Raw genomic sequence first — 16,543 nt, forward strand, 5'->3', positions numbered from 1 at the left:
TTGCTCGTGCGATGCATATCGCTTCGTGCCAACCGTCGCTTTGCCGTGATCGCGCGCCCGGCGGCAGCCCGAGCCAAGCGCGCGCCCAAGTATTTGAAACCGCGCCATGGTCAAGGCAGCGCGGATACAACATGGAACGGCGGAAGCACCGTTCGACAAAGAGTTTGTGCACGGACTGCGAGGCCAGCCGCCATTGTGGCGACCAGGGCTTTAATTGTGCGCGCCGCGGATGCGATGCGACGCCTCCGTGCGCCACTGTCGGTCGCTCGTTGGCCGTGTGACCGCGTATTGGCGATCCGGCTGGGCCCGAGGCGGCCATTGCCATTGTCACGACTTTTTTTTTTTCTTTTCTTTTTTTTTTCTTTTTTTAGCCAGTCGCCGAGTATACGAGGTGCGCCCTTGTGCGGGGCCGGCAACTGAGCCGTGACATTTGGAACAGCGTTACGCGTCGTGTTTCCAAACGAGAGAGAAATATATATACATGCTCTGGGAGCATCCGCCCGGCGGGTCCATTTCTGCGCTGCCCGCGGATGCAAGACCCAGAAATAGGCGACGTGACATTCTACGAGCGGGACACACACACACACACACACACACACACACACACACACACACACACACACACACACACACACACACACACACACACACACACACATATATATATATATATATATATATATATATATATATATATCATAGTTTTCACGTCGAGTCGTGGACGGGCTTCAATTACGGTTCCAGGTCAGTGAAGAAGAGAGATATATAATTTTTTTAGGGAACATGGGAGCTGAAGCAGTTAAGATCGCCCTGTTGGCGTTGACGCAAGGGAGCGGTGAACTGTAAAGATTGGAAAGAAGGAGAATGGGGAGACTCAGTGGACACGGGCGCGTGCGAGGGACAACGTCACGCACTCAAACGCATTCCGACAAGCCTGTCGATCTCAAGAAACATACGTGTTCAAAGTCATGCGAGTCGGTGATCAAGTAGCTAGTCTTCTGCCTTGAAAGTGGCCGGTATTGACCCTTTTCGCCGAGCAGTTTGCTAAAGAGAAACGAGGTGGCGCTCACGGCGGCGCGCCATACGTCTCCTCAGCGACCGCGCACGAATACGAAACCATTACAGCTTCTACCTTGCTTCTGTGCGATCAGCTGTCGGAAATGCAACTGAGTTTTCGCTAACACACTGTGCTCCAATCATGCTAGATTGAATCATGTGAATTGAAGACGTGTGCAGTAGTTGGCTGCAAGAATAGTGACTGGCATGTTAAGGAATGGAATAAATCTGTGTGGCCAAGTTCGCGGACCGCTGCTGCAACTGTCCGAACGTGTTACCGGCACTTCGAGATGTACGGCTTTCCTCGAGGATACAGAAATTCGCTCATCCACCAGTCTTGTATCCCTAACCTTCAAAGAAAGGGCTTCATCCCCAGAACGTCGGCAAGAGTGAGTACCACTCGTTAAACAATGACAAAAGGAGTAGCGCCGCTTCTTGTCATAGTAAGTTTCGCGCACGTTATCTATACACATCTGTCCCAAATGGCAAGGAAAACTTACACCCACTCTATCGCCGACGTATCAAGAATAAGTGAATGGGCGCACACTTGAATATATGCGCACTGTATACGCACAATAAATGACGGACTACACCGATGGCGCACGAATGGTCGAAGCTGAATGTTTCGTGACGGTCCACAAGAGTAAGCGCGTTACTAGCTGTAATATATATTTGCTACAAGGTATTCCAATGTACAAAACAGCTGCGTTTCAAGCCTTGTGCGCAGCAAGAACAAATCTATCGGAACTGAGCACACCCGCGAGCGATTAGGCAGAAAATAATCAGATAGCGGTCGCACCAAGGAACTTCACTGAGTCAGAAACTGACAAGCCACTGCTTCAAAATACTTACCGAATAAAGAACAAAGAGCAAAACACACTAATCCTGACTGAATTCATGAGCGGAATATTTGGATAGCTTGGAATATATATTTAGTCCCGCTTTTAGAACAAGCACCATATACGCTGCTTGCGCCGTTTGGACATAGCTTAATCAGCTCCGAAAGCGCTTTTGCATGTTCTCTGAAGCTGTGATAAAAGCTTCGTGTCGTCCACCTAGTCACCGTCTACGATATCTCCGAAAACAGAGGTTTTCTAAGCCGCGCCCGCGTCATACACTTCCATTGTAAACAAGGAGGCAACAGAGGCAGTTGAGGCAGGCAATGGACGCGTCACCACGTGATCAAACATGGCAGCGCCCACGGGATCGCCGCGAAAAGGGTCAATAGTGGAAACACCCGTATAGAATGCCATAGAAAGCGAGCGGCTTTGTACATCAAATTACTGCAAGTATCACGAAAAACATGGCCATTGGCCTCTTGGTAACCGCAGGCATAGCAGAGAGCACTATAGCCACGCCCACGTCGATGAGCATGGAATATGCTTTCGTGAGGGCAACTCCGAGCCACGAGAGAATGTAGTCCGCTGCGCGCGTCAATTATTATTTGATTTGAAAACATATACACAGGAAAGAGAAAGCGAGAAGCAAGGCTGGCAACTGCCACCGAAGGGGCACAACGCCTGCCTACTCTTCGGAAAGGACGAGAGAAACATAGAAGGAAAGATAGGAAGGAGAGGAGGAAGGAGGAAAGAAAGAACGAGATGACAACTGATTGCAGAAAAGATACGCGGGTAATGTTTAAACGCATTGGAGCATGAGCCCTGAATGCCGATGTCTCTCAGGACGGCTACCAGCTACCAGTGTGGGCTACCTGCAGATGATGGCGCCAAGGTTCTACTCTTGCCCCGACGACCAACGCGCGCTCGCGATGCGGCTGACCAGAGTTCAATCAGTTCAAGCCTGTACGAGTTCAATCACGCCTTATCACCCCTATGCAGTTCTGTAGTGAGTAAATAGTGCAAATTAATGTGTGGAAATTTAGTGTCATAGCTAACTTCCACTTCTTCTCTGCCTCGCTCTCTCTTTACGTAAATACCCAACCTCCTGTATGCGACGATTCTTTGTGATCAGCCTGCAGGCGTTAGAGTTGTTGTTGTGCTGCAAAGATATCACTCAAACTCACTACGGACGATTGGCCAAGGAATGGTCGAATTATTTCAAATTATAATGGAAAACACATTTTCGGGACTGATGTAGGACTGATATGAGGAAAGGCGAATGTTAAACTGACAAGAATATACATAAGTAAGAATCAGTAATCGTTAACTTCTCAGTACAAGAGAGAGAGAGAGAGAGAGAGAGAAAAAAACATATGCAAGTTTAACAGGGCAGTCGGTTGGACTCAATGAGGGATTCCTGGACAGCGGAGCTACCAAAAATCCCTGCGATTGTATCAGAGAGTTACGATGCAGCCAACAGAATTGAATTTTGCTTTTCTCTCTCTTCGAACCGCAAGCTTTCGACACTCAATAATGAAACCAGGTGAATTTATAGACGTTCCACTTTTGCCAATTCTGTCTTTCTGCGAGCTTACTTCCTTTCCGTTACGCCTACTGCGACGGCACCGTCAAGCCACTCCTCCTCAATCTCACGTCTGCCAAAACGGGAACGAATACACAACTCTGCCGATCACCGAACCTCTGTATTAAGGTCTGCATGCAGTGTCTCGTGCGTGTTTCACTGGCTTAAGCCCGCAGACGAAAAAAACAAAAAGAAAACACGCGCGCTCGGTCTCGCCTGTGATCTCTCGTAAATTGTACGCCCCACATCGCTCACACGCTTAGTGAGCTGAAGGCGAAAGCTGGAAAAAATCATTGTTCTGTTTTCTTGGAGGCGTCCACATTAGAGCGAACGATAAGCATGCGCAATCAGCGGCGACCTTCTCATTTTGTTTTCAGCGTAGTTCCATTTCAGGCTTTGCAGATGGACAGATAAAATATATGAAGTATACGCTTTGTCTCGAAGTGCAATATAAATCTCGTGCGCGGCGGAGCCTGTGTTAGGCGCGCGCGCTCCGCCACGAAGAAGAGAGCCCGCCCCAGAACAAAGCCGCGTGTACCCGTCACGAGCCGGCCCGAATCAGCGGGTCCTTTGTCGGGCCGTTCTCGGTGGCGGCGCGCATTGGCGACCGGAGCGCGTTGATCGCGGCGCGAGCACACGCATGCACGCGCGCGCGTGTGCTGTCCGCGGCGATATGATCTGGCCAGATGCGGAAACCACCGCGCGCACGTTTCAGAAGCCCTGTCGCGCGCGCGGCGGCCGCACTGGGGCGGCGCACGTTTGTATGCAAAACGCGACGCGAACGCCATTTGCCCCGTCACCCTGGCGTCGCGAACGTACACACGCGCGCGCGAGAAAAAGAGAGCCCTCTCTTGGCTGCCGCCATGAGCGCGCACCCGTGTGGTGGCGGAGGCACGTTCCATTTGGCCGCCTTGGCGAGAGCCTTGGCGACGGCCGGTGCACGGGCAAGGCCGTCGCCGAGCGGCGGCCGTCTCGCGCTCACGACCGCGGAACGAGGTCGGCCGGACTCATTTGCATGGGGGCCCCGGCGGCCGCCGGGTGGCTTCTCAAGAACGGCGCGCGCTTGTTGTTGTGGTGGTGGCCGCCGTTACAGTATACACACTGGCGACGACGATGCGGCCATCGCGGCAGAGCACGGCAGATACGCCCGCCAGCGAGGATCCGCGCGGTACGTGCCATCCGCGACGACGACCGATTCCGCGAAGCGAAGGCAGCGACAGTATAGCTGCCGATGGAGGCGATCCTTCGTGACACTCTGCGGGGATCAGAGACCACCAGCGGCCTCTCCGCCGAGGCCGTGGGTTCAAGCCCCCGCCTATTCACCTTTCGTTCAGGGGCAGCAGTTGACAAAAAATAACTGTGGGAATCGATGCAAGCGAAGCTTTCTGTGCTGTTTGCTTTGACTGACAATAATTAGCGGTGATGGTGTCGGCGAATGTTTAACTTCTTCAACGTTTAGTCCAATATGTATATACGAGAGTGGTGAGTTGATGTTGGACGTTACCCTGCGGAGCGGCGCAGCGCGGGGCCAGCGGTCGAGCGCTGTACGGGGGCTGAAATAGAAATACGCTACCCTGCGTACCCCACTTCCGTTTGTCTGCGTAGTGTACACAGAACCTTGTACGCACTCCCCCTTGTATGGGAACTGCGAGAGAAGAGTGGCAAGGCTGTTATTGCGTCAGTTCTATCTACCTCCCCTCTGTACTTGCACGTTAGTACAAAGGTAAGCGCTGCAGTTTCTGCAAAGTTTTTGCGTGGGGCCACGGATAATTACAGCTGTGAAGAGGCTAATGTGGAGACGCCCAGAGCGCTTTCCTCTCTGCCACACTCCTTCCATGTATATACACGCTCTGAACCAAGAAAGACAGCCACAGCAGCAGCAGTGGAAAACGCAAAGGAAGAGGCAAAGAACGCTTCGCTTTAAACAATCTTTCGCGCCATCTAACCCGCAGTGATTATTCGCAGACTACAAATATTGGAGCCACTATGGTGCGCTCAAGAGTCGAGCTATAGGGTGACTTCGCGAGTCGTTTGTCTCGTAAATAGATCTAGACGTTTTGACATCCGGTGCCTGATTAGAAAACAGACATCGACCGGGGAGGATGCTTGAGCAAGAGACGAAGATGATATATATATGGCCCATCCTTCGTACAGCGTCTGCTTCTCGTTCGCTGGTTCACCTGTGTTCTAATTTCGTCTAGAGATGTTTTTCAGCCTTTGCCCTGCGCCCGAACTAACAACCAAGTTAACGCTGATAAAAATCTTAACGACACTTCCTATATCTTTTTTTTTGTTTCTCCCTGGAAATGTGACGGCGGGTATACTTCTCACCTCGCCCTTGGCGCTCTTTTGCTCTGATTAGCTACGTGGATGACATGGATCGCCGGCGGGTGACGCCAATTTTGGCCTTTCGCTTCCTTCATCCACCTCGTTTATACTGATTTTCATGCGGCACCGAAAGTAGCGAACTTTCCTCCTTCAAGGAGGAAGCCTTGATCCATATCAGCGCCTTTTTTTTTTCTCTCTTCTCTCCTTTCCGCATTCTACTGCGTATATAATGACTGTTAAATGAAGGACACGATTTGCAACTATTCGCCCGGACTCGCCGGAAGAATAACAAGCAAAAGCTTATCCTTGAGGCCTGTATATCGTAGATCGAGACTGATGACGTAAAGATGTCCTTCCGCCAAAAAAAAAAAAAGTTAGTGCTTCCTTATTACCTGTTTTATTTCGCAGAAGTAACGCAAATAAAATCACAATTCCGCGTTGTTGCCCTCTGTCTCGATTGTTGCGTGGGAGACCACATAATTAAGCACGAAATAATTGCCTGTGGTGACAGGCAGATCCCAGCTCGTTCGTCGCCGCTAATCTCGCAATCTTCGCAGAGCCTGTCGTTATTGCAGTCAAGCCAAATACCGTCCGTAAGTGGACATCAAGTCAAGATCTGTTTCGTTAAGTTTTTTTTTTCTTCCTTCTTTTTCTTCTTTTTTTATTTGCTCGTTCCTTGCTTTCCATCATTGGCTCGCATGAAGCCGCGCCTCCGTAATCACCGGGACAAGCCACTAGGCGGGACGAATGGTAAAAAGAGAGAGAGAGAGAGAACTTGGACAAAACAAAACCTTTCACAACACGGCCCCTGATTACAAAGGGCTAACCCAATTTTAGATGTCCGCCGTAGCATGGGCAAGGGTTAGCTCTACAAAAGAACGCTATGCTGCAGCAACGTTGTCTATTACTCTCATTTCACTTGTGAAGAGTTTCTTAGTTCACTATACATTTGAGAATCTCTACCTAAACGAAGCGAACCCAAATCTAACTAAACGCCACGCGTTGACGAAGAACATTGTTCTTCCACACCAACACAAGACGCCATACTGGGGCGGGTTGTGGTGGGGCGAGATGCAGTCGATTCATTCCTGGCACTATACTTGTCGAGCGAGAAATCGAAACATCGGTCTGTATGATGTTTGGAAGCCGGTATTTTGCCGATCAAGCCACCGGAAAAGGGGGGGGGGGGTGCTACGTAACCACGAGCACGCGCTTGGGCTGCGGTAAGACGACGGCACTCGCCATCAACGACCAAAAGAAGTATCAGGACGATTGAAGTGTGAGGCAGCGGTTACATTTACAAATTACAGTCAATAGATTGGCGAGAGACGGCAATGACGGAGGGAGGAAGACAAACAAACACACCTGGAAAGTAAGGATGGAGAAGGGAGAGAGTCACGGTAGTACCGGACTTCGGTCACATGCTTCGGTTGCGAAGCAGCGCCAATGCCTGCGGGGCACTTGCAACTGCGCCGTCGACCGTAAGCGGCGGCCGCGTCGAAAGCGTATTTCGGGCGCATTTGCAGCGCAGCGTCCACGCGGCTGCCTTGTGCGGCGCAACGCGCCGCCCAAGGCGTAATCGGAGCTGAACATTACGCTGCAATGTATATAGAGCGGCAACGCGTTGTGTTTGTAGCCGTGATTGCAGCGCGAGCGTTGCACGGCGCCGCAAGTACATGCAACACGAACCACCACTACGCTGAAAGTGCTGTACGTATGAGATATATATACGCCCGTGGAAACTGGCTAAAAAACCAATCCAGTGCGGGAACGTACCAAGGTAGACATAACTAAAAAAAAAAAAGACAGTAAGTAAGCCAGGTGCGTTGTTTATGGAATAAGCAGCATTTCATACGCGCTCGCGCAGTGTGGGCGTTTTTTTTTTTTATGAATGTATACCAGTGAAGTCGCTTTCATCATACCAAGCAGCGCGCGTATTCTAACTAACATAATCAAAATGCTTCGCTAACCGCCGCATGGCGCGTAGTGTAAAAGTTGTGCAAAATTGTGCATGACAACTCTTGAGGCTGTGCTATATAGGGTTCTTCTTGCCACTGAAAAAATTGTGGAAAGGGCGAGGTGGTTGCGGCTGTAGGGTGCCTTGATGTCAGCACCCTATAGTAGCGGCGGCGAATAGTGATACATCCGAGATGACGGTCACGTGGCCGTTGCTTCAGAGCCATAGTTTCCGTTTACAGACTCGCGATAGAGGCGGTGCGATGGCGCTCAATTAAGCTGATGGACAAAGAAAATAGTGAGACAGGAATAGCTTTATTATAGTCTTGTCATTCGGTGCGCGTTTGCGGTGCTGGTCGACGGTCATCCATGGCGGCTAGGCCATGATGGAAGCTCTAGAGAGAGAAGTGATATAAGGGAAAGGGAGGGAGGTTAACCAGGCTGAACTCGGTTGGCTACCATGCAGTGGGGAAGGGATAAAGGGGAAGATGAGAAAAGAGGGAGAAATTCCGAGCCCGCACGGACACACACGCAATGGAGCGTTCACCGTTCAGTCAATGACAAGCGGTCACAAGCACTGGTGGATATCAAGAAAAGCAGGAGCACTTTCGCGACATTGTACATCGCTGACGCAAGAATCTCAAGTTCCTCTCTGGAAATTAGGAGAGAGACAAAGAACTCTGACTGGAGCTATCGTGGACATTCCCGGCTTTCAGATTTCAGCGATGAAGCATATATTTATGTATAAGTGCAGGTGCCTGCTCACACGAAACCTGTGCGGGTTCGTGCGCAGGTATGAGCAACGAGTATTACAAGCAAGTTACGAGTACGGGGCGTCACAGGTTACGTGCATGAGTTGTGTGACGCATGTCACGAGTGCTATTTCCTATAGTTCGTTTGCACTGGCCCTTCGCTACAGCTGCTTGCTTATATTTTGATTATTATTATTATTTTTTTGTTATTCTGCGCACCTGGGTATATTCTGTGAACGTTCCTGATCTATAGTGCTCGACGTGGTTACGTTGTTGACTGCAGCGACATCTATCGGCGTTTGTTTATCATGCATACTTACGCTCGCGGGTATTCTGCGATCTTTCCACTGTTACATATTCTATACTTTCGTTCGACGCGCCTGCCTTTTGTCGCTGTGTACTATACTGCTGCTGCTGCTGCTTTCCTTGCGCAACAAGTGGCTGGAGCGGGTCTATATAGGCGTGGCTTTTTTTCGCCCGCCATCCCTCGCCGTAACAAGCGCGAAAATATGATAACAACAATTCACTCCGGTGCAACAACACCTTGCGGCAGGAATGTCCCCCCATGGCGGAGTTTTTTCCTCGCCGGTCGCCGTATCTGCTGTGCCCCCCCCTCCTCGAAGCCAGTAGAACTTCACCGTACGCGAGCGAGAAGATCTCTCTCATTAAGGCGGATGCAAATGTCACGCTTAGAGGACAGGGGCTTCAAGAGTGCGGCGCACGGGGGACGAACTTGTGATTAGCGCGCGATACTCAGCCGCGGAGCGGGCGACAAGGCCGCGAATCGAGAAATCGGGGTTGGCGGCCTGCAAGGCCAACCGGCGCGTGTGCTACCCTCCTTGCCACTGCGGCGGCGGCGGCGGCGGCGGCGGCGTGACAATAGCTTGCGTCATTCTTCAAAGTTTTTTTTTTTTTTTTTTTTTCCTGCTGCGCTCCGCGTGCGCGCCTTGTCAAAGGGGCCTCCGCTAAAGAAATCTCCGTCATTGCGGTGACTGCAGTCACCAAAAACCTTTTCCTTACTTTCCGCGGTGTATGCCTCGCGTTACAGTTGTTGTGGCTCTACCCACGAGCGAGGCATATAGGCGAAACCCAGTTCTCCAATAGCTGCCAAGGTACGAACTGATCGAACTGAGAGTGTGTATACGTGTTAACTCGTGGACAATAAGTCGTACGAGCCAGCTGCTTTGATTTCTGACATCTGAAGAACATGCACGCTTTCATATTGACCCTCATATGTATACCTTAGTGCGAGCCGTTCGAACTAAAAGAGAAAAAGAAAATGCCTAGTAGCAGCGCGCTGTAAACAACGTACACACAGAGAGAAAGACGGGAGAAGCTCTGAGCTCTTTTTCTTTTCCTATATTTTCTTCTGTGTACATTGTTTACTGCTCGATGTTACTATGTATACTTTCCAAATCGCCTGTTTCGCAGTGCTTGTACAAACAAACAAACAAACAAACAAACAAACAAACAAACAAACAAACAAACAAACAAACAAGAGCCTCCTCACGTCGAGGCGTGTACGACCATCCGCAACACGTATGCGTAACACCTTATCCCCGATAATTTTAATCACTCACAGGGCCTGAGCCCACTCAGAAGTGAAATGGAGCGGCAGAAGGCAAGCGTATTGCCACCTGGTGCCCCTACAATTAACCCTTGCGCTACCCTACCTGCATAGATCGAAACGGGGCAATCCGAGACAAAATTAATGCGCCTTTTAATTTCTGCGGTCGCCGGCGTGTTCCTAACGCAGAGGTACAGGGAGGCAGAATGTTTAGCGACAGGATACGCACTGATACCAACACCGTAATCTTACGTATTCATGCGCTAGGCATGTTTAGTCCCCCCCTCCCCTTTCCCATTTTTTTTTCTTTCTCTCACAATATCTCAGTCTATGTCGGTGGTGCATGCTGCACTTGGAGGGCACCTACACCGAGAATAGAACGCTCTCAAATAAATAAATAAATAAATAAATAAATAAATAAATAAATAAATAAATAAATAAATAAATAAATAAATAAATAAATAAATAAATAAATAAATAAATAAATAAATAAATAAATTCCTATATCTGCGAGCAAAGCAGGGCAGCTTGCATGCAGAAGAGCCAGTGGTCACATGCCCGGCACTATCTGGCCGGGTATCTGCAGTGCCATTCATCCTAACGCCCACGTTGGGCGATCGTATCACCCCCTCCCCTCTTACTCCTTCCCCGCATTAGTTCCCATACCACCGCTTGAATGCATACAGCATGCGGCACTAATAGGTGTCCAGTTATCGAATGCACGAAAAGCAAAGAGGACGTTAGTGGAGGTGGAGTTGCGGATACCATACTACAGTGACGCTAGCCGCTACATTTGACCAGGACTATATATTTATCACAATCCTTAACGTTGAACGTTTAAATGATCACTTGTCGCTCATTGGTCGAAGGTCTATATGCGAAAGTGCCGGCTATACGAATCTTGCACGTGCATGCAATGAGCAATGCGATGGCTGAGAAGTATGAACATATAATTTGTGAAATTAGTTGTTTTTTTCTCTCTCTCTCTTTTTTTCACCGCAGACCAGGGAATATACCGCAGCCGGTGTTTCTCTCCCTCAGTGTATTTCGCGTTTCACTATCGGCACTGTGATGCAGCAGCTGTATTTTAGAGACTGCAATTGTGTATGCTCGGCGTTCAGCAATGACGACGTACTCAAGTTGCTCAGGAACAGCGTTTGCCCCGTGTTGAGCGCCAGACGTGTTAAGAAAACGTCACATGAGAGGCATCATGCGGTGCTTTCTTTACACGTCAAGAGGAAAACTCACCGTGATGCTCATACCACACGTTAGCCAAGTGCACTGCACTGAATGGCTTCATGTCGTGCCACACTGACATTGTGAGATGTTCTGTATCACGTCATTCACATCACTGATGCCGCTGAGAAGAGAGAGAGAGAGAGGAAAACGAAACAACGCAGGCACCTGGATGACAACACCGACTGCCTCACACGTAGAGTGTGACTGCGTGCGAGCATAATTACTGCAAAACGGCACGCATGACCTACACAAGTGGCGTAACCACGCAGTGTAAAGTTAAAAACAACCAAAACAACTAGTATTCAAAGTTCAGGCACTTATTCGTCCAATTCAAAAGCCGAAATCGAAAAACTTTTCGTTCACAAAAAAACTTTTTGTTCACGAGGGCCGCGTCTGTCTTCGCTAGCTAATATACTCCCCATCTTAATTACCCACCCACCATGTTCTCACGAACAGATCTGGCGTATACGAGACTAAGACTAAGAGGAGTGTCACCACCCTTCATGACATCACACCACAGTATGTGACAATAAGCAATATTTGTATGCCCGTTTGTGACATCTGTCTGCGAAACCGCGAAAAAAAAAAAGCTTGCAAAAAGCGGCCAGCTCTATATACGGAGCCGCGATTACTTCATCTTGGCCTTCAGTTGGAGCGAACAAAAGTGGGAAGTGAAGTGAAAGAAGATGAAAAGTCAACAATTCGGTAAAAGTGCATGCACCTTGACACCTCTTGACCAAACCTGACCAAGGTGAATCAAGTTGCATCTACCTTCACCAATTATTATTCTCCACTATGAAGCGCCCAGGAAAACCCAAGTCATGGCGATCGCACGCTGGTTCGTCGCTACGGGCACTTCACGCTTACAGCTTATAATCTCAAGCTTGCAGTGGGCAATTTTACTGAAGCACACGATCGCAGTCAAACGTCGACGCTGAATTTCAGCAGCAAGGGCCGCAGTGTGAGCTGAAAAATGCATCTTCTGGAAGACCACAGTCACGGCTCAGGATCGTGCAGCCATTTGCATATTGACTACTAAAAAGGTCACTTTTCACCGGCATGTCTGGTCCTTATAAAACAGTAGCAAAAAACCTTCGGTGGAAAATTTCCGGAGTAGCCGCACAACGCGTCAGTGCTAATTTGCAGTGAGGCTAAACACAACAAACACTGACAAACAGCACATACGCACGAATCCCCCTCTACCATCGGCGCATGAAAAAAATAAAATAAATAAAAGCCGCTTGAGGCAAACGCGCACCTTTTTACGTCTTCTCCGGCAAACTTCAAACGAATCGACACGAATTATACCTTCTTTCATTACGGGTGCCCTCACCTAAGGCATTTAAGTTCGGTACAATCGTTACAGGACTTTAATTAAAATTTACTACTTCAAGTACGTAGAGCTTACACGAAGCTTGAAATCTAGAGGTTAAATCCTGGCTGGCACACGCTGTAATTTAAACCAAGCGTGAACTTAATTTAGCGACACTTCTGAGCAGCCTTAGCGCAGCCAGTCTTGCAGTCGCAAAAAGCGCCGAGTGATCAACAGCGTACCCACTAGCGTTTACGTCAACAAAATAGCGGGTTGAAACACCATGTCTCGAGGAGCACATTTCAATATCCTTCCGCTGCCTGAAAAAAAAAATAATAAAATAGGAAACACGACAGAAAGAACATCTATAGAAGAAGAAGAAGCGAAAGGTTCGTCCCGTCTTCCCCGCGGCGACGTAGCCGAGGGCGGCAAACGGGCGACGAGGCAAGACGAGCGCGTCAGCTGGTGCGACAACGCTCGCCAGGACGCACCATCGGGCGCACACAATCCCCGCCGCTGGGCGCCCCACTATGACGCCTCGGTCGGCGAAAAGCCGCTTCCCAAAATAGCACCGCGCGAGGCGCCCACGCAGTGGTCGCGGCGCCGCGCCGAGGAGCGCGCGTACTGCAAGGTGTCGCCCGCGTCGTCGACGTCGCGGCGCAGTGCGGCGGCGGCCCGCGCCGCGTGTGCGAACGCGGGGCCCCAGCCCGCGGCGGCGGCTGCACTCACCGAGTGTGTGCGAGTATCCGGCGTCGAGGAGTATCCCATAGGAGCCGCACGACTAGCCAGGGCGCGAGTGGCGGCGCCGCCGCTCGCTGGCGGCTGTGCGGGCAGCTGGGAACGGCCTTGGCTTCCCCCTCGTGTCTGCGGAAGTCCGCTCACCTTGGCCCATCGCGTTCTTCGCGGCGGACGCAACGTCTCTGACTTGGTTCGCGGCCACCCGCACGCCCGCCAGTCGGCCCCCAAGTCCCAGGGTCGACGGCAACCGCCGCGCGGTTCGGCAGCGCGGCCCGCCGCCGCTCCCACGACGACGACGACGCGGCCGCCGCGGCCTTTCCCGCCACAGTCGCGCGACGGTCCACTTCGGCGCTCTTCAGTGACGCACTGGCACTTATAGTTCGACCCATGTCTCAGCATCGTGCCATCTCATCGTCTGAGTGCTGCGGATCTTACGTTTTAAAGAAGACGTCGAAGCAACTCCCCCGCGCGATTTTTCAAGCTAAACACTCGCATGCGGTCTGTTGTTGTTAAAACGTTTATTAAAATAACTGAAAAGTACCTTACCTCTATGCCGAAGCAGCTGTGCAGAACACTTATGTATATCTGGCATAACGAATGCGCTTACTTGCGAGAAATCAAGTAAGAGCGTTCCTGTAAGATGCCCAGTAGCAACCGCGCGTACGCATAGATCTTGTGCGGGCACCACTACGCGCGTGAATAATTTGTTCTTTCTGTTTGCTGCCTTGGCAGAGGTAGAGACATTCGTTTTCTCTGCGCGCAGAATTGAAGTCGCCCGCAAAGTGAGTTTTGTAAGAATGTTACGCGTCTCGACAGCGGCAAATATGTGGACGGAATACAATTTTGCCGCACTCCACGGAAATAGCTCCACTGGCGCACATTCGTAGGTATACGTCTCCTAAACTGTATACATCTTCCAACTTCCTCGTGACTCATCCTTCAGAGACGGTCGGGTAGATAACGGGCATTGAAAGCGCGTTGCAATATCCTATTTGCGGGTGTGTAGTGATTGTGCTGTGATAAGGCACTGCGCCCGCGTCGTAGTAACACTCCACTGATGGGCAAGCGTAGCCGGCATTTTGGCGCGCCGCCAATACTTACGGTGCTATCCCGTTACGTAAAACTTATGAAATAGAAGCAAAGGGGGTGAAATGGGGGGTGTCATACGGGTCGTCGTCGCTGTCGTTGTCAGTTTCGTTTTCGGTCCCATTGCTCAGCGCCTTTGATTAGCCGAAATACACCTTTAGGATATCCAACGTCATCCGTCGTAAACCGGCACCAAGATCGTTTTAATGCTGTAGAAGCGATTGTGAGTGATGGAAGGACGGTTGCGGCTTTCCGAACGCAGCTGGACCTGGTGGTATGCGGGCGCGAGATATGAGCAGCTCTGAGAAATCTCCGGCAAGACTGTCACTGCGCATCAAGGGGAAATCCATCCGTGGCACTTGCTTTGTTTGGCAAAGCACTGCCGAAAGCCACCATTCTCCATTCTATTAAGCAACGGCAATGGGCGGCGATGGGCGACCGAATAAATGCAAATGCAGTCTGCAAAAAAAAAAAAAAATACTTTAACAGTGAAGGCCTAGAGCCTATAGCATCGAGATCAAACAGCGACGTATCTTGGTGGGCCAAATGCTGCTTTTAGTGGTACTCTCTGACGAAAACGATATGATCTACGCCGTTGTTCGGAGTTTTAATGTTATTGCAGTAAATTGGCTTCAGGAACAGAGAACTTCAATTACGTAACGAAATTTTGTTTGAAAAAGCTGCCTTCATGAACTGAGAACGTGAGCCGAACAGTTATTTATTTTATTTAACGCTTTGGCTAAAATAATTTGGTCGGAACCACAGAGTCAAATAAATACGAAAATGGACAGAACCTTCTGCACAATGCGGACCAAGCAGAAGAAGGAACGTCGCAGCATTAGTAGACGTCTCGCTGAATTCGACTTTTTCGGCATCAGTGGTCAACAGGAGTCGCTGCTGTTTACAGACAGCGAGGAAGTTTCCAAGGTGGTCAATGCTGTATTAGCTGCTGCGGTTAGAGTAGTTTGCTGAGGTAGGGAGGGATGGACGGGGCGGGGCGTTCGTTTGGCTGGCCCAGGCGACATCTTCGGAAGACCAACACAACCTCGTGGCACACATTCAGCGAGTGTTGGAGCTGTGCCAAGAAAACGCCCTGGACTAATGGCGTTGGATCCCTAGGCACAAATAACGTTTTTTTATCACTACCATCATCATCATTGAAGCTGATCCCAATAAAACCTGTGCTGATATCCTACAGAAGAGCCAGATTAAGAAGCCTGACGGTGCCTATATGGAAGCAGTACTGCTGCAAGCCGCGTGATGTATTCGAGCTTTCAAGAAGAGCCAGAATCGGGGCTTGTGGACGAGCGCCGGCCGTGGCAACGGGTGGTCCTGGTAGCTAGCTGCTGGGCTCGATGTCGGAAACTGGCAATACAGCTGCAGTCGTTGCTGAATTCCGAAGAACGTGACACAAGGGGGTACACGGTTTATTCCTGGCCGCGATAAAAGTGGTTGCGCTTGTCTCTTTCAATGTCTTGGCGTTGCTGAGATAAGCACCGCATGCTCGGTAGATAACTTTGGAGACTCCCGCTCCGCCGAGCCACGCGGTACAGCGAGGGAAAATGAAAGTGTGAGGCACCACCGCGAGAGAGGCACCTCGGCAGGTTCCCACTTCGTATATGGCAACAAAGCTATTATCCCTTTTCTGTCATACATCCCACGAATTGCTATGCCACGCCCGTCAAACTGCTGGTCAGAGCTCCTTCTACGTTTTAAATACCGAACACGTTCTGAAAACCAAGTTGCGGATGCTTTTCCATTCCACCTCTCCGGGAAGAGTCTCTGTTGGATTAAGTCGCTTCTCTTCTTGAACCCCTCTTCCTACCCTAAAGACCATTTGCAGCGGGGGATGGCCCTACACATCGAAACAAATTAAAGAATGTACGTGAATGCAGATATGAATGGCTGCGGGATACCCTTACTGAAGGACCCGAAATACAGTTACGCAAGGAACTATTAGAATCATGACCTTTCTACGTTCTTCTATATTCTTCACGTGACGCCTGCCCTGTGGCGAACGTCCCACCGCAGTGTGCGCAAGTTTCTAAACGAGGATTTTGTAAATGTGTACGCTGATGGCGGCAGCTA

Source organism: Dermacentor silvarum, chromosome 1 (assembly GCF_013339745.2).
Source record: "Dermacentor silvarum isolate Dsil-2018 chromosome 1, BIME_Dsil_1.4, whole genome shotgun sequence".
NCBI lineage: Eukaryota > Metazoa > Arthropoda > Arachnida > Ixodida > Ixodidae > Dermacentor > Dermacentor silvarum.